The sequence below is a fragment of the Aricia agestis genome, chromosome 3 (genome assembly GCF_905147365.1).
Source record: "Aricia agestis chromosome 3, ilAriAges1.1, whole genome shotgun sequence".
Lineage (NCBI taxonomy): Eukaryota > Metazoa > Arthropoda > Insecta > Lepidoptera > Lycaenidae > Aricia > Aricia agestis.
Window position 1 is genome coordinate 5,964,209 of NC_056408.1, and position 17,636 is coordinate 5,981,844.

The window sequence follows — 17,636 nt, forward strand, 5'->3', positions numbered from 1 at the left end:
GGTTTTTCTCGATGGTTTTCCTCCAAATCGAGCAATAACCACCGTGTGGACCGCAAAACTGACAGCTCGAAGGCTTGCTTCGAGCCGGCTCAATGGAATTAAATATGTCAAATAATAAATCATTTCCTTCGATTCGGAGTAAAACTATCGAGAAAAACCGTATCTGAGTACTTAGCATTAGAACACTTACTGGAAAGAAGACTTCAGACTTTTTCCTTTATCAATAAAGTAATGTTGTTGTTTACCTTCAAGAAAAGTAAAATACATTTATAAATATACATTACATTGATAATAATTTGCATATTTTTAATAGGCTTAATGTATATTATCTAATATGCCTGTAAGGCTCATTAGAATTTTTGGACGAAAACCTGATCCTAAAATCCTGAAAATACTAATTCGTGGACCCTTTATAAAATGTAATTAGACTAAATTTCATTTTGCATGATTTAATCAAATATTACTCAGAATCAGTTACAACCACAGTTACAACTTATACAGTCAATTTTCAATGCACGAACACAATGAGCGCTAACAATCTTAAAAGTCTAAACTATTTACGTAAGTAGGTACCAAGTAGCCCAAGTTCCCTTAAGTTCCGTACTTAGCGCAGTAGCGACCTCAAACGTCTTAAAGTTGTCTTATGGTCTTAATACTACAAACTAAGGCATTCAGCTCTAAGTGCTTACAAGCACCATTTTGTAAGTTGGTTAGGAGCCAAATCGTTATTAATCGCGATCAAATTTACGACTCTGTGTACTTTCTCGTTGCAATTAAGATAAGAAATAACAATATTGGCGAATTCACTGCCACAAAATATCGTCCGTTAAGTACTTGATGAGTTGTAGAGAGTCCTAAAAATCTATCATTATCTGAGATACGTAGTTTGTATGTCTGTCACCTCTTCAAGTCCTAACCGCCGAACCGATTTAACTGAAGTTTGGTACAGAGATACTTTGAGTACCAGGGAAGGACATATCATACTTTTTATCTCGGAAAAATGTACGGTTCCTGAGTGATACGAATTTTAGCGCAACAGAGTAAAAGGCGTCATCCAGTTGAATGAAATAACACACAAGAAATAATACACAAGACTCACTGAATTGATTAACTTATAGTGGTTTATCACGTGAGAACCGTATATTTTTACGGGTTAAAAGTTATATTATGTCGTTTTCCGGGACAACAAGTAACTGCATACCAAGTTTCATCAAAATTTGTTCAGCGGTTTAAGCGTGAAGAGATACCAGACATACATACACTCTTTTACATTTATAATAATACTAATAGGCCGGTGGAAATTAACATTAAATTCGCAAAGCATGATGTAGTACTGCATTTTTGGTATGTTGTTTGGATCAGTTAGGGTGATGTAAATCCCAATTTGCAACTTCGAAAAAGTTGTGCTCGCTGCGCACCACGTGATAAACTGCGAATTTTTTCGACTTTTTTCAGTTTTTGCTCTAAAAGTCATAAACTATGCGTTTTCGACAAGTAACATTCACTACATAAATAAAGCTAATTAAATTGGCAACAATTTAAGCCTAACCGCAGCTCTCTAAACCTTATAACAACTAATCTGTGGCCCTTCAAAGATGGCCCGTTTTTTCATAGCTGCATAATATATCAAAACATAAGCTGGGAGTACCTCCACGCGGTGAATGCGGTAACAGTGTAAACTGGCTAAAACTCCCATTAACTAAACAAATGCCTTCGGGCTTATGTTTTGGTTTTAATTTTCGCACAAGATAGTACTTGGAAGTAGCCTACCCGGTAAGGCAGGGGAGCAGCCAAAAAAACTATTATCTTATTAACGCGAACGAAGTCAGGCTAAACAGTCATAAAAATGTCGGTTCCACTGGGAGTTTGCTTTGTGTGTCGGCTGGCACTCAAGGAAGGTGATGAAGGACAGTACAGTGGTACCTAATTGTAAAAAAAACGTGGCATCCAAACTCTAATTAACTCGAGTGTGGAGCGTGGCCTCAAAGATGATGAACTTTTTTGAAAATCTCGGCATAATATTAAAGCATGAGGGAGTCGTGGAGACGATCCAATTCCACAACCTCACCCGTCAACCTCTAGAACATCGGGCCCTATGAATCTTCGGAGCATTTGTTTCCTTTGTGCGAAGGAAATCTCTGAGGAGTTTCTCCAGCTTCAAAACAAACTTCCCAAGTCACGCAGAAATGAGGTGTACATTGTACAAAGTAGAATCAATGACAGTTAGGGAATCAATGCTCGATGCAGCCAGTCGTCGAGGTGATACATGGGGACGGCAAGTCATTGATCATCTTACAGCTACTTTTGAGCTCGTTGCATCTGATGCCAGGTACCATAAGTTATGCCAAAGGAAGTTTTACAGTCTTCCATCTAGCGTGCGAGAGAACAAATACTCAAAACCCAAAAATGTCCCAGAGTGCATGGAATACATAATATATTCCTATCTTTCTAATAACAGGGACGAATGCCAGTTTTCCTTGAATGAACTTTTATTTTACTTTCCCAAATTTTGTACTTTTGTTGATTTACCTAGCCTGCAAATGAAAAAGTATTATCCTTTTTATGATTTTATATGCCTTCTGTTTCAATTCTTTAAAAATCTATTTCTACCCTCTTTTTGTTTTTCAGATATCGTGAGTGAACTATTTGTCTCACAGACTTTATTCTGTGCTCTAATGAAAGAAAATTAAATGTACTACAACATTATTTTACGACCTACTCATAGAACGAGCGGTTTTGCCAATATTTTGCTTCAAACGGGAGCAAAACTAAAAATTTCAAATTTTCGGGAAAAACGGGCCATCTTTGAAGGGCCACAGCTTAGTTGTTATAAGGTTTAAAGAGCTACGGTAAGGCTTAAATTGTTGCCAATTTAATCAGCTTCATTTATGTAGTGAATGTAACTTGTCGGAAACGTATAGTTTATGACTTTTAGAGCAAAAAGTGAAAAAGGTCGAAAATTTTCGCAGTTTATCACGTGGTGCGCAGCGAGCACAACTTTTTCGAAGTTGCAAATTAGGATTTACATCACCCTAACTGATCCAAACATCATACCAAAAATGCAGCACTACATCATGCTTTGCGAATTTAGGATTTTTAGTGTCGATTTCTACCGGCCTATAACCATAAAAATATATTATGTAAGTGTGGGTAGTATGGATTAGTCTCAATGGAAAACCTACATTGTAGTTACTGCATCAAATAACATTGAAAACACAACTTTGATGCAGTAATAAACCCACATAAAACGAGATTATAACGGATACATGAAATGTATATTTTAAATTATATAGTGTAATATGAAAGGTAAGTTTTTAACAAAGCGACAGGAATCTATACTTACTAACATTATAAAGCGGAAGATTTTGTTAGTTTGATTGTTTGTTTGTTTGAACGCGCTAATCTCAGAAACTACTGGCCCGATTTTAAAATTTTTTCAGTGTTAGATAGCCAATTTATGGAGTAAGGCTATATAGGCTATATTTTATTACGCTAAGACTAATAGGAGCGAAGAAAAAGAGGAAAATGTGAAAAAGAACCTGGGGAAATTATTTGAAAGGGCTTTTTAAAATTTGAGGAAAGTGTGGAGAAATCGGAGAATATTATTTGAAAGGGCTATCTCACGAAATACTGGAGCAATTTTTCTGTTATTTAGCACAGATAAGAAGTAGACCACGTAAAGGGTCATAGGCTATTTCTTTTTTTTTGAGTAATTTGTCTGTGAAATATCTAATTTACGCGGGCGAACGTCTAGTTAAAAATATTTTCCCCACAAAGTCGAATAAAACACATATTATACGGGCGCGTCAGCGGCAGCAGTAAGTTAGCATACACAGATAAACTCGTGGTGCTTCTGAGTTCCGACACAGTTAATGTTTAATATAGAAGGTTAATCTTATATATATATATACACTGAAATATATATATATATATACATATATATTACATATATTTTCAGGGCTAGAAAATGTTCTGAATCTATGCAAAAGCCAAGCCTTCCAATATTTATCTTCCCTGCTACTATAAGCATTGTTAGCTGGCGTAGGTTCATTATTTTCAATAGTAGATATTATTCCATGTTTCGGCACGAATGGGCCGGCTCGACCAGAGAAATACCACGTGCTCACAGAAAACCAGCGTGAAACAGCGCTTGCGCTGTGTTTCGCCGAGTGAGTGAGTTTACCGGATGCCCAATCCCCTCCCTTTTCCCTTCCCTACCCTCTCCTATTCCTTCCCTACCCTCCCCTATTCCCTTCCCTACCCTCCCCTATTATCCTATTCCCTCTTAAAAGGCCGGCAACGCACCTGCAGCTCTTTTGATGCTACGAGTGTCCATGGGTGACGTAAGATGCTTTCCATCAGGTGACCCGTTTGCTCGTTTGCCCCCCTATTTCATAAAAAAAAATTGAAAAATTAGCCTTTTCAATCCATTTTGATCTAAGTGAGGCTTTTAAAGAAATTATTTGCCAACTAACAACTTTTCAAAATTTTTCAACTTTTTTTAAGATACGACCCCCTTGGTATGAAAAATTATTTCGCTCAAACACTAGACTATTTGGACCTTCAATATTTGTCTCTGAGTTAAGCTGAAGAAGATTCGATGTAATGGATAAAGACCGTAGTTAAACTACTGACACCTCAATACACTGGTGCCATGTGGTTCCGCAGAACGCCGACAAACGCGTCTAATTAATTGCTTATTAGACATAGTTCTGGATAAATATAGCTCTAGTTCCAGAAAATATGGCGATTGCAATTAAAATAGTATGGGACACGGTGTACAATAACGATTACTACATTTACTGCTGCACCAGAGCGGAACATTAATAACTTACATGTAATTAATTAAAAAATTTGATTTAGTCCCCTGGATACATTATTATCTGTCAAACTCACATACATAATATCTTGATCTATTTCTGTGGTAAAACTCTAGATTAAATTGAAGGTTAATCACAATTAAATGTCTCTGTGTACGGCGGTTATTTAGATAATATTGAAGGGAAAAATAATCGGCCAAGTGCGAGTCGGACTCGCGCACGAAGGGTTCCGTACCATTATAGAGCAAAATTAGGCCAAAAATTTTGTTTTAGCATGGAATAATTTTTTTTAATTTATTTTAGTATTAAAATTAAATATTAAAGTACACAGTGACATAATTATAACTAGGACTTTGAGAAAAAACGTTTGTTGTACTTATGTTAATTTTAATTATTAATTTTATTTTGTTTTTAGTAATTTGTTGTTATAGCGGCAACAGATATTATACATAAGCTGTGAAAATTTTAAGTTTTGCTCTAAGTATATCCATAATAGCAATAGGTAGGTACTTGAATTTTTCATACGACCCTTAGTTTTATGTGTACGTTAATATTTAATAACAATATTAATATTAAATAAAAAATTAGATGTACAAAAAACACAAATGTTGGCCTAATTTTGCTCTATAATGGTACGGAACCCTTCGTGCGCGAGTCCAACTCGCACTCGGCCTATTATTTTATTGGTTTGGTATTACTAAACAATAATCTGAAGATATAAAACGTATACGTTTTATATCTTCAGGTTATTGTTTAAAACGTTTTATAACTTAAATGTAATTGTCGTTTTAAAAAAATGTACTCAAAATGCAATTTCATAACTTTAAAATTTTAGCTCCAGTTATATGTAAAGCTCAAACAAGTAGAATTTATTCGGCGCACTTAAGCCTTGTGTTTATGTTTGTCTACGTCGAATGAAGTTGATTTTTTCAATCGTTTCGTGCTTCCAAGCTCAAATCCCCTTGGGCCGATGCAAAGTAACGAGAAGTAGAATATTTGGATGTCTCTCCTTTTTTAACCGGTTTGAAAAAAAGGAGATTATCAATTCGACGCGTGTGTATGTTTCCAGAACTGCTCAGTTTTCGTATATTATGTTTGTCTATATCAGCGTCTGAACAAATGTGCCAAATTAAGTCAAAGTGTATACAGTATGTATGTTTTATGTTTGTGTTCGAATAACTCCGGAAGTACACGTCCGATTTAAGTCATTCTTTTTTGTTGTACTAGGTATTTTTCAACTTAGGGAATGCTTAGGAGCGTAATTTCATCAGAATCGGTTCAGTAGTTTTTGTGATAGGGAATTTTGATTCTCAATAATTACGTACAATTTTGAAGTCAGTTTTATGTCTTTTAACGTGTTTCTTGTAAACTTTTTAAAGTAATGACTGTTACGTTTTACGCCTAAATCATTGTTTGCTCGTATATAGTCTATACTAATATTATAATTGCCAAAAGTGTGCCATTTTATCTAACCTTTGAATGTGCGCGGGAATATCGTGGACGTCCGCGGTAAAACGATAACATACGGAAGTAAAATGTATGAAAATATATTATGAAGACGCTTTTAAATTTCCTTCGACGATAATTTTTTAACGTGCACGTAAGAGGACATCCCGACGTCTACACTCTTCTGAACCGCAAAAAACGTCCGCGGTGCGTAAAATCAAAAGAGGATTTAACGTACCCAACGTTATCGTGGAAGTCAGCTTCCACGATAACGTGACGCCCAGAATTATAAAAGCGCAAAATGAATTTGAACCTGAACCGATTCGAATGTCATTATTAATTAGTCTCGGGAAACAAAAGAAAGTTGATGGCAACATTGTAATATACCAAAGACGCCTCCGTGGTCTAGTGGTATAGAGCGCGGCTCTTGACTCGGAGGTCGTGGGTTCGATTCCCGCGTTGGAAACATGTTATTTCCAAGTTTGGTTAGGACAATGCAGGCTGATCACCTGATTGTCTGACAAGTAAGATGATCCATGCGTCGGATGGGCATGTAAAAAGTCGGTCCTGTGCCTGATCTCTCGCCAGTCGTGTCGGTCGTCCGTCCCACTGGGTTATGAGAGTAAAGGAATAGAGAGTGCTCTTGTGTACTGCGCACACACTTGGGCACTATAAAAATTACTCCTGCGTAGCTGGCCTGGTTTCAATGAAACCGGCCACCGTCACCGAAACCGGTGTGGGAGCTATTATTATTATAAGTTTATGTAATATACTGATGTAAACAGCTGCATAAAATTTAAATACGAATGTGTTAGACCCTGTGTCGTATTATTGTAGTAAAAGCCGCTCCTATACAAATTAAAAGCAACATTACACATTGTAATAACTTTAATGGCCTTATTGTACATTCTGCGAACGGTTTTAATGAAAGAGTATTTTATTACTTACTCGTAATTATTCATAACTTTTTTATATTTTTTAAAAGTAAGTAATTACTTAACATTTAGATGAATTCTTGTTAATTATTATAGTAATTACTACTATTAGGTACATTAGTTTATTTTCAATATTATTAGACGTGGATGAGCCATGCTTCGACACGAATTGGGCCGGCTCGACCGGAGAAATATCAAGTTCTAACAGAAAACCGGCGTGAAACGGCGCTTGCGTGTGAGTGAGTTTACCGGTGGCCCAATCCCCTACTCTATTCCCTTCCGTACCCATCCCTACCCTCCCCTATTACCCTATTCCCTCTTAAAAGGCCGGCAACGCACCTGCAGCTCTTCTGATGCTGCGAGTGTCCATGGGCGACGGAAGTTGTTTTCCATCAGGTGACCCATTTGCTCGTTTGCCCCCTTATTTCATAAAAAAAATTATTTGCCTATAAAACGTGTGCTTAGAGGAGTTGAGTATGAAAATTTTGCGGAAAAATTGATTTTTTTTTTATATAATTATTTATGTCAGGCTACATAGGCCCATAGACCCATACATTTTGCATACTTAGGTACTCCACCCAGCGCCTGCGCTGCTGTACGTTTTTGCAATGCTACACTTGAATTGCAATTCCAGATATTCAAACGATGCACAATTTTTACGCGCATACTTTGGCACTCCAAAAAATGTAGCCTCAATGAATCCGGTAACCGTTGCTGTAACTGGTGTAGGATTACCTAACCTGCGAACAATCCAGATGGTATATTTACGTTATCCAACCGAATCGCATCAATTTAACGGTAATAATTTTGGACATTTATTACTTATTTTGACCTGTATCCCGCATTAAATGCAATCCTATAATCTGTTGATCCCGGCTCAGTTGATTTGCGGTTATAATATATTTATGTATATTTAATGTTGACACTAATGCGTGGTCATAATAATGATATTATCTACTAAAATAATTGGTGTATATTTAATTTAAAATGTTTGTTGTGCTGATAAATAGTTTTGTAATATTGACATTGACAATTATTACAACAAAATCATTCATGGCGTTATTTATTCCTGGAGTAATTAACTCAACTGTAGTCAAAATAATTTAAGGTGACTCCAGCGGTCATCAGGTTTCTAGTCTAGGAGCTATGTCACAGAATATATATTAGTAGTACGCTATGTGAAGAATGCTCGCACTGTATTCTGTTAACTTAAGAAATAAGTTTAATCCTTTTAAAGACACAGACTATCATAGATTCATCGTAAAACCTCATGGTAACTCTTAGTATGATAAATAATAATATAGTTAGTGTAGTACAAATACAAAACAAGAAGCAAACTAAATTAATAAATTAATAATGAAAAAAAATGAAAATATAAAATAAAGGTGAGTATCAATTAATGTAAAATACTTTACTTTTTCAGCACACAAGATAATCTTTAATATAAAAATGAGTCGCTGAATGTGTTGCCAAGCGCAAAACTCGAGAACGGTTGGAACGATTACGCTAATTCTTTTTTTTAAATAGTCCTTGAAGTACGAGGATGGTTCTTACGGAGAGAAAAATTCTAAAAAAAAAATTAAATTTCCTGAAAAAGTCTAAAAACAACACTTTTCTATACTCTCATACAAAAGTTAAAGAATCGACTGTTAGGCTATACGAAGTTCGCCGGGTCAGCTCACGTGTCCTGGTGCGAGTTCGTATCGCTAATGTATTATCTACAATCTACATCCATCTCAATAAAGTGCACAACGCCGCTAAACAAGTTTTCACTTGAAAAAACAAAAGCAGTCACATCCATTTAAAATCTCTACAAACAACGATGCGACGATGTTTTGCACGAGGGACCGAGATTTGCTCTTAATACGTATACAATACGGATTCCCGCCCGCTTGCCCGCTTTTGTTGCGAGTGTCAAGCCGAATAAGAGCTTAATGACGGAACATTTGATGGACTTTGATCATTTGCCAAATTGTTGCTTTAAGCATTTGTGTATCTTATATCTTTAAACGAGTAATTCTTGTATATAATATGGGTTTCGGGGGCGATAAATCGATCTAGCTAGGAATCATTTCTAGAAAATGTCATTTTCATCGGATACCGAGCAAAGCTCGATCAAACAGTTAGTTGTTATTTATCGGGGAAACTTGTTTTTATTCAGGTAGAGTTCTGTGTGAAGGCAGTAAGTAAGAAAGTAGAAAGTAGGCAGGTAGTAGTCAGTATTATAATAGTAGTATTATTACTACTAGTAGATCTGACGCAGAACGATATCTTCTTAACATCCTTGAAACATCACCCAGCTTGAGTGACCCCTCTCCACCAAGCCAATGCCACAACATCTTAAGGCAAAGGGTGCAGCATCATTCCCGAAGAAATCTGAAAATGTCGGATCTGCTAGCTACTACTGGGACCACACATGCCCCTTCAGGGCATCAAATATTATAAAATAGTGATAAATATATATTTATTGTAGTTAGGTAGTTTTCTATATAATGTATAATTTAAAGATATAAGATAATGTATAATTTAAAAGGTCCAAGGCGTGATGGACTTACAGTAGATTAAGAAAAAATGTAATCTTGGTACGTGACAAAATTATATAAAAAAGACAAACAAAGGATATGGGCGACTGGCCCATAGACGACCTAATTATTGTAATAAAAAAAAGTTGCATTATTTCATAATGGAGAATTTTTCTGTACATACTGTAGGTACTGTACTGTACAGGTACGTACTGTAGGTACGTATATAAAATGCCACTGTCATGCCAGTAACAATCATAGAAGCACAGGTTTACACCGTTAATTGACTTGAAATCCAGTAGCAGCTAGATAGATCAGATACAGATTTCTATTGATGCTTTGATTTCAAAGCGCCGTACGTCAAACGCTGTCCAAACAGCTCTGTAACTAAAAGCTTAATTTTCGCTGCAAGCTATCGCAGCGAATTCAGTTACAAGCTGCAGCAGCTAATGTTACTGTTGAAGCCGCATAATTGAATGCTAAATCTGAATTGTGTTTAAACGCTGATATTCTAAAATTGTATTTTGGCTTTAATTTAATCTTATCTTATATCTTTAAGCGAGCAATTCTCGTATATATAATAATTGAAATCTCGGAATCGGCTCCAACGATTTTCATGAAATAAATTTCATGAAAATCGTTGGAGCCGATTCCGAGATTCCAATTATTATATATACAAGAATATAGGGGGTTTCGGGGGCGATAAATCGATCTAGCCAAGTATAATTTTTATAAAATGTCATTTTATTCGTGTTTTATCGAATACCGAGCAAAGCTCGGTCTAATGGCTAGTTCTCAATTATACAGGGTGCAATTAAACCTTCCTGCCACATTTTTTCCATGGCTTAGTTATCACTAGGAGAGTCCATTTGACCAAAAAAAAAATTGGGTCTTATTTTTTTTCAACGACATATTTTATCCTATTTAAAATCGATGCAGAACGATCACTCGCGGCGCGGGGGAATGAGAGGGGGTAACGCAGGGGGAGGCGCGCGCGGGCGACGTGTCGTGGACCCAATAATTGTAGTATTTTTTAGGATAACTTTCGGAAGCTATTTCTCAACATTTTAGTACTGAGTGATTATAAAAGAAAAAATACTTGTATTTTTATTTTTAACAAGGATCAAAATATCAAAATTTGGCAGGAAGGTTTAATTGCACCCTGTATGTGGGAGTATTTCTATTCTCGTTAAATATAAAACTGTCTGTGTTTGTGTTCCTTGAAATTTCTTACAGCAATATCTTTCAGCGTCGCTTTTTAAAATGGGCTTCTTATAGTAAACAAGTTCAGCATGTTACTTTAGTCATCAAATCGTTGCGATGGAAACAAAGTAAACTTTGGCGACATTAATTTCAATCATATCAACTCCTTTTAGCAAAATTGCGTACTCATAATCATTCTATTCTTTACATTAAGGCGACGCGACGCCTTGATAATTTGGCTGTAGCGATATCGATTTTTCTCAGCAATGACTAAAGCTAAGAAATTAAAGTTCATTGTCAGTATTCATCATGTCTTTGTCTCCGAATTACCCATGGAATATTTACACAATTGGTCAACTTTATAACACAGAATAATCAATCAAAAATACCTCTGTAAAAAAGGGATTCTAATTTAGCCAACAGACGAGAGTGATTCAAGCTTCCAAAATTTGTACATAGATTGGTTCAAGCATACACTTTAATTTGCCCATAGCTTATATGAAATATATTTATGGTTTTTAAATTGCGCGACAAAAACCATTTTGTCACTTCCGTCCTTTCCATTTCTTGCTGTTCCATTTCTTGTTTTAGAAAACAATCAATATCAAACATATCCAACTTTTTTACCTAAACGCGGCGTCACCTTAACGCAACTTCCGAAACATTAACGACACCAACTTTGGGACAATTTTCAGCATTGTAAAGTAAACAGTTAAGTTCGTAAAGCAAGCGCTTCTGGAATTCACTTGAATTAACCGACTTTATTTATTCTGTGTTATGTTGTTTGTGCGCGGGATATGGAGCGTGAAGCGCGATATCACAAATGTTGCTACATTATTTCCACGCATGGATAATAGCTTCGATGTTTTGAAGGAAGCAATAAAATGATACATTAATCAGCGGTGGTCGTTCAAATGACAATGGGTTTTTAGATCGTAAATTGTGAGAAAAAACGGAATCATTTCCCTGTTTTGTAAGATACGATAAGAATTAAAACGTATTTTTATATAAGAAGAAAGTTGATTCCATGAACCAATAAATAAAATAATTCGTGTTTTGTAGTTCTGAATATTTTATTTACAATTGGATATTTTACATAAATAATGAAAGTAGGATAATATACGGTATAATGTTTTTTATGAAATAAGGGGGCAAACGAGCAAACGGGTCATCTGATGGAAAGCAACTTCCGTCGCCCATGGACACTCGCAGCATCAGAAGAGCTGCAAGTGCGTTGCCGGTCTTTTAAGAGGGAATAGGGTAATAGGGGAGGGCAGGGAATGTAAGGGAATAAGGGAGGGTAGGGAAGAGAATAGGGTAGGGATCAGGGGATTGGGCTCCCGGTAAACTCACTCACACGGCGAAACACAGCGCAAGCGCTGTTTCACACCGGTTTTCTGTGAGAACGTGGTATTTCTCCGGTCGAGCCGGCCCATTCGTACCGAAACATGGCTCTCCCACGTATAAATACAAACAAAAAAGTCATGTCCTATGATGCCACCTTTCCTGCTATCCATTTTGTGACAAACTTCATCTGTGGTTTTCATTAAAATGGCGTCAATATTACTTTCGGATCCTATTTGACGCAAATAAACTATGTTACCTACTATTGCATACAATTTGGAACAGAAAAAAGACGTTTCTGCTCCCGAGTGCACGTAAAAAAGCCAACTAAGCAGCGCTTTTAACGGTACTTGGTCATTCATTGCAAGCCTAAAGCCCCAGTTTCAGATTGAATGCTAAAGGAGGCTTGTTAGTCAATTACGAACAATCCAATTACCTGCACAAAGGGAACTAATTGTCAAACGCTGTTTAGACAAACAAAAGTAGCAGGCTGCATCTTAATTAGTGTGGCTCATTTGCTTTACCGGCGCCAAGAAGAGAGTTGCTTTTCAAGTTACTTACAAACTGGACGTCCGTTAGTCCATTGCGCCCAAACTCGTTTATCACTCAGAGACCGTCCATTCTTCCGGGATAAAAAGTATCGTTGTCCATTCCAGTGACTCAAATTATCTCCATACCTTGATTTTTTAATTTAAATTAAAACGAGCAAACGGGTCACCTAGTGCAAAGCAACTTCCGTCGCCCATGGACACTCGCAGCATCAGAAGAGCTGCAGGTGCGTTGCCGGCCTTTTAAGAGGGAATAGGGGAGGGTAAGGATGGGATGGGAAGGGAATAGGGTAGGGGATTTGGCCTCCGGTAAATCACTCACTCGGCGAAACACAGCGCAAGCGCTGTTTCACGCCGGTTTTCTGTGAGAACGTGGTATTTCTCCGGTCGAGCCGACCCATTCGTGCCGAAGCATGGCTCTCCCACGTATATAAACTTCATACATAGCTAAATCGTTTCAGCGGTTTGTTCTTTAAGAGGGCGACTAACCCCAAAAATCAAACATCGTCCTTCTCTCTTCACACTCACGCCCGTCTTTCATTTGCCAGGTGAAAAAGAACGACGCGGATTCATCGCCAAATTAGTTTTTTCTCAATAACTCGATAATATACAACATTTCAAAATCCGCTAGGTCGATCTCTCAATGATAGAATTTTATACAATGTGTTAAAATATTAACTTAGTTCAATGCACGGTTATGGCAATAAATGAAAAATTCGTGAAAATAGTGTTTGGATTCTTTCTTCATAATTAGAAGTTCATGATTACATTTCATACCTAACTAAATACCTACTTCAGGCTGGTTAGCCGAGAGCTCTCAAACAATAATATTCATTATCACTAATTGATTAGTGAGTGCTGAGCTCTGAGTAGATTCCTACATTAAGTGCTTAGAGCTGCGGAATCACGCCCGAGTCCAATAATGGCTTCCAAATGATCATTAAATGCAAGTAGAATGTTTGTACAATTGTACCATCAAAGAAATTGATATAGGCAGATGGCAGACCTACGTCATTTGGTCGGGTTATGTCGATTCAATGTAATGGTGCGCTTATACGGGCAATTAAAATTGCTCAGCTCCGGTCAATTCTCGTCAACTTTGATGTCACGACTACATCAAGCAATTTGCGGCAACAAGCAGAAATATTGCGCAATACAATATTGAGTGATGTGGACATCGAATATTTGAGCGATATTATACAAATTGCTCCTTATTGCTCCACTAATTGCTCCAGATCGCTCCATTCGTGACGCCGAGCAATTATTGCCCGTGTAAAGCGCATCTTAAGTCGTGTTCTTTCGGCTCGGTTAGACATGAGTCATGACGTGACCAAATTACGTAAGTTCCCCATCCATTTGCCTATGAATCAACTTTTCTGAAAATACAAAGAGTCTAGAACTTATAAGGATGAAAATCCCTTTGTTCGACTATATAAATAAAGTTACTAAATGAATCTTCAGCTACAGATGTGCATTACATAATATTTGTACATGTGTGAGTGCGCGATTCAACGATGCTGCTAAACGTTATTCGTCAGATCCGTTAAAAAATCGTCAGTGTGATTTTACATTTTATTCTGATCCTGTCATGGAATACCAACGTTTTAACCTATCAAGCGCCGTAAGGACACCGGTGACCACGACAAAAATAGAATAACAGTAGATTTCCAAGAATCCGCAATCGAAGGATGAATAATTAATGAACACATTGTTCGTAAAAGAAAAATATATTAAAATGTTTACTTTTAATCTCTATTAAAAATGTGCTTACTTTAATTTTTTCCAAGCGTCAAGCATTTTACCGTTCTCAATAAAATAACAAGGCATGTTTTTCCTTTAATGTGATATATCTCGGCACTTTTGTTTAACGTACGGCAGCCTGTTTTAAGGGAAACAGCCCTTAGGGAACACGTCGACATGCAGGAAATGAATACTTATCATTCTGTATAGACGTTGAGTGGAGAGAAATATGTTTCTGCGAAAGGTTTAACATCATAAGTGAAATATATTTTCAAGTCAAAAACAAAATTATGTTGTTGTTATTTATAAGTGGGTAGAATGTATACGTTGTCAAGTCATAAATATTATTAATTATAAGCGATAGAATATATTTGAGGTGTAAGGCGCGTTTCTGGCTTTTTTGTTCAAATAATAATTGTTAATGTCGCAATTAATAATTACTTATTTTTTGGATATTATAATCACAGTATCATAAATTCATAACAGGGCCCTGGGCCAGGCTACAACACTGCGTGGCGTCGCAAAAAGTACATTGCTTTTCAAATGTTGTTTTTGCGATACTACACCACGCCCATGCCACGATACTAGTATCGCAACCAGGCAAAAACACTTTATGGCCTGGTCCTTAGTAGGGGACAACGTTCTGCTCTGCAAAACAAACATAAAAAAAACTCCGACTGCTCGGGAATCGACGTCCTCTTATTTATGAGTTCTTTTACCATCAACAACCTTTTCATGAAACCAATTTTGTTACATTTCCAAATCAAATATTGAAACTATTTGATAGCTTTTCAAACCATCGTTTATTTACATGTTTAAATTTTTCATCGGTTCGTCCGATGCGTTAAAGTGAATAGCTAAGTTAAAAGAGTTTGCGGATAAAATAACTGTGACATTCCCTATGAAAACATCATTTCTTTCAAAGGAATAATAAATCAAGCGGTTTCATACAGTATTCTGTAGTTCAAATTGTATTTTACAGGCGGACATTTTACATCGTCCGAATTTAGTTTCTGGACGACACTATTGTATTATTTATTTTGTGGTCTAGGTTTTTATTCCTTTGCTAACATTCTTTAATAAAATCGATTGCAAAAAAGGCATAATACGTGTTTTATGTAGTTTCAAGTTATTGCATAGCTCCTATCGCGGGTTTAAAGCGCGGCGACCGAACAAAAAAACCTAGCACGAGATCGGGTCGTGCGGCATTTTAACTTCGGCACGATGCTTGTGTGCGTGTGACTAGTATGCGTATTATAATTGCATATTATTAAGTTGATAAAAATGCTATACAACAGCTTTACCGTGTCAGTCGCCGAGTGCCAGTGCCACACGCATTTTTTTTATAATCTCTCTTAATGCTGATTGAAAATTTACTTTGCATTTTAATATCGTATTTGTTCCTAATGATTTCATATTAATTCTGAATGCATTAATTTTAGAATGATATTACTATCCATCAATATGGATGATATCAAATATCGCTGTAGATAAACACGACAAAATATGAAACACATTTCATACATCAATTTTATCCGATTAGGCGGTGCTGCGAATCAAATGATTAAAAAATAAAAGAGTTTTATACAAAAATGTTGTTTCAAAGCTCTAGTTTTTAGTCGCAATTACTCAACGTCCTTTACTATATCCATATTATAAATGCGAAAGTGTATCTGACGTTTGTTAGGTCTTCACGCCCAAAACCACTGAATCCATTTTGAGATGTTGTATCGATATGCTTTTAGTCCCGGGAAAGGATATATACTTTTTATTATTTTAATATACGTTTAATATACGTTTTTTAATATACTTTTTATTCCGGAAAATGTACGGTTCCTTCGCAATAAACACATCTTGGGGCAACATAGTTGCGGTTGTCATTTAGTAGCAGCATTATTTATTGTAGATATTTTTTTTGTGTTCGAAGGTGTTTTATGTTGTAGTAGCTAAGCCGTTCTTAATTTTTTTTATATATAATATTATGTTAGGATAAAAGTTCTAAAATTTCCAGCATTTTCTACTTGGAGGAAAATACATGCGCTGTAACAAAGTGACGATACATATTTTATGATTTATGACGTTCGCGTTATATTACAACGCTGTCTTCACTCTTCTGCAGCTGCACAAAAGTTGATTTAATAAGTTCATCATCATCATTTTCATACTGCTTTTAACCTTAAATATAATAATATATTGCTATCAGGTTAAATATGATTTAAAAAATACGTGCAGCACTTGGGGACTGCCGCACTTAAACTCCGCAGCCGCAGTAAAACATTTTTTATCAACTTTAGCAATTATAAATCGCATACTCCAGTCTCGCGCACACAAACACCGATCGAAGTTGGGGTGTTAGGTTATTTTCGTTACGGAATTTCTTGATTCGGTCGCCGCGCTCAAAGCCCGAGTTAAAAGCTATGCAACAGCTTAAAAAAGCGCTACAGAATAAAATTGAAAATAGGATCCTAGCTAACCAAACATAGCCTAGCGATCCACGTAGACATGAAGATGTCTACATGGATCGCCAAAAAGTTACTGCTTAATAAAATTATATTTATTAAACGTTTGCAGTAGAACCAATATGTATTATTAAAACAAAAATTTCCTGGAAAAGCGGTAGCGTAACGTACATTCTTCACAAACATTTATTAGAATTCACCGCATCCGGATACAAGCAAAAATTCACGATATTAATGTTTAATATTACACAAAACCACCAGCATGTTAATGCTTCAGGCACCGGAAGTCCGCCGGCCACATCCGCCCTTGCTTTGAAAACCTTTTAGTTCAATTTGCCGTGAACGAGCCGTTTTGTTCTCGTTTTATGTCATTCGGAAAATGCTATGTTAAATAGCTTGTAATTGATATTTTAAGTTCTAATACTGTATTCAGTTATCGAGCTATTGCTCGTGTTTGAACGAAATATGAAACGTAATATTATTGGTAACAAATGTTCACTATTTTGAGATGTTAATAATATACACAATATATTTAGCTATAACGATAAAGATGTGTTTTAAAATTGTCGTGAATAACCGTTTTGCATTAAAAAGTAAGTTGAAGTTCAGGAAAATATAC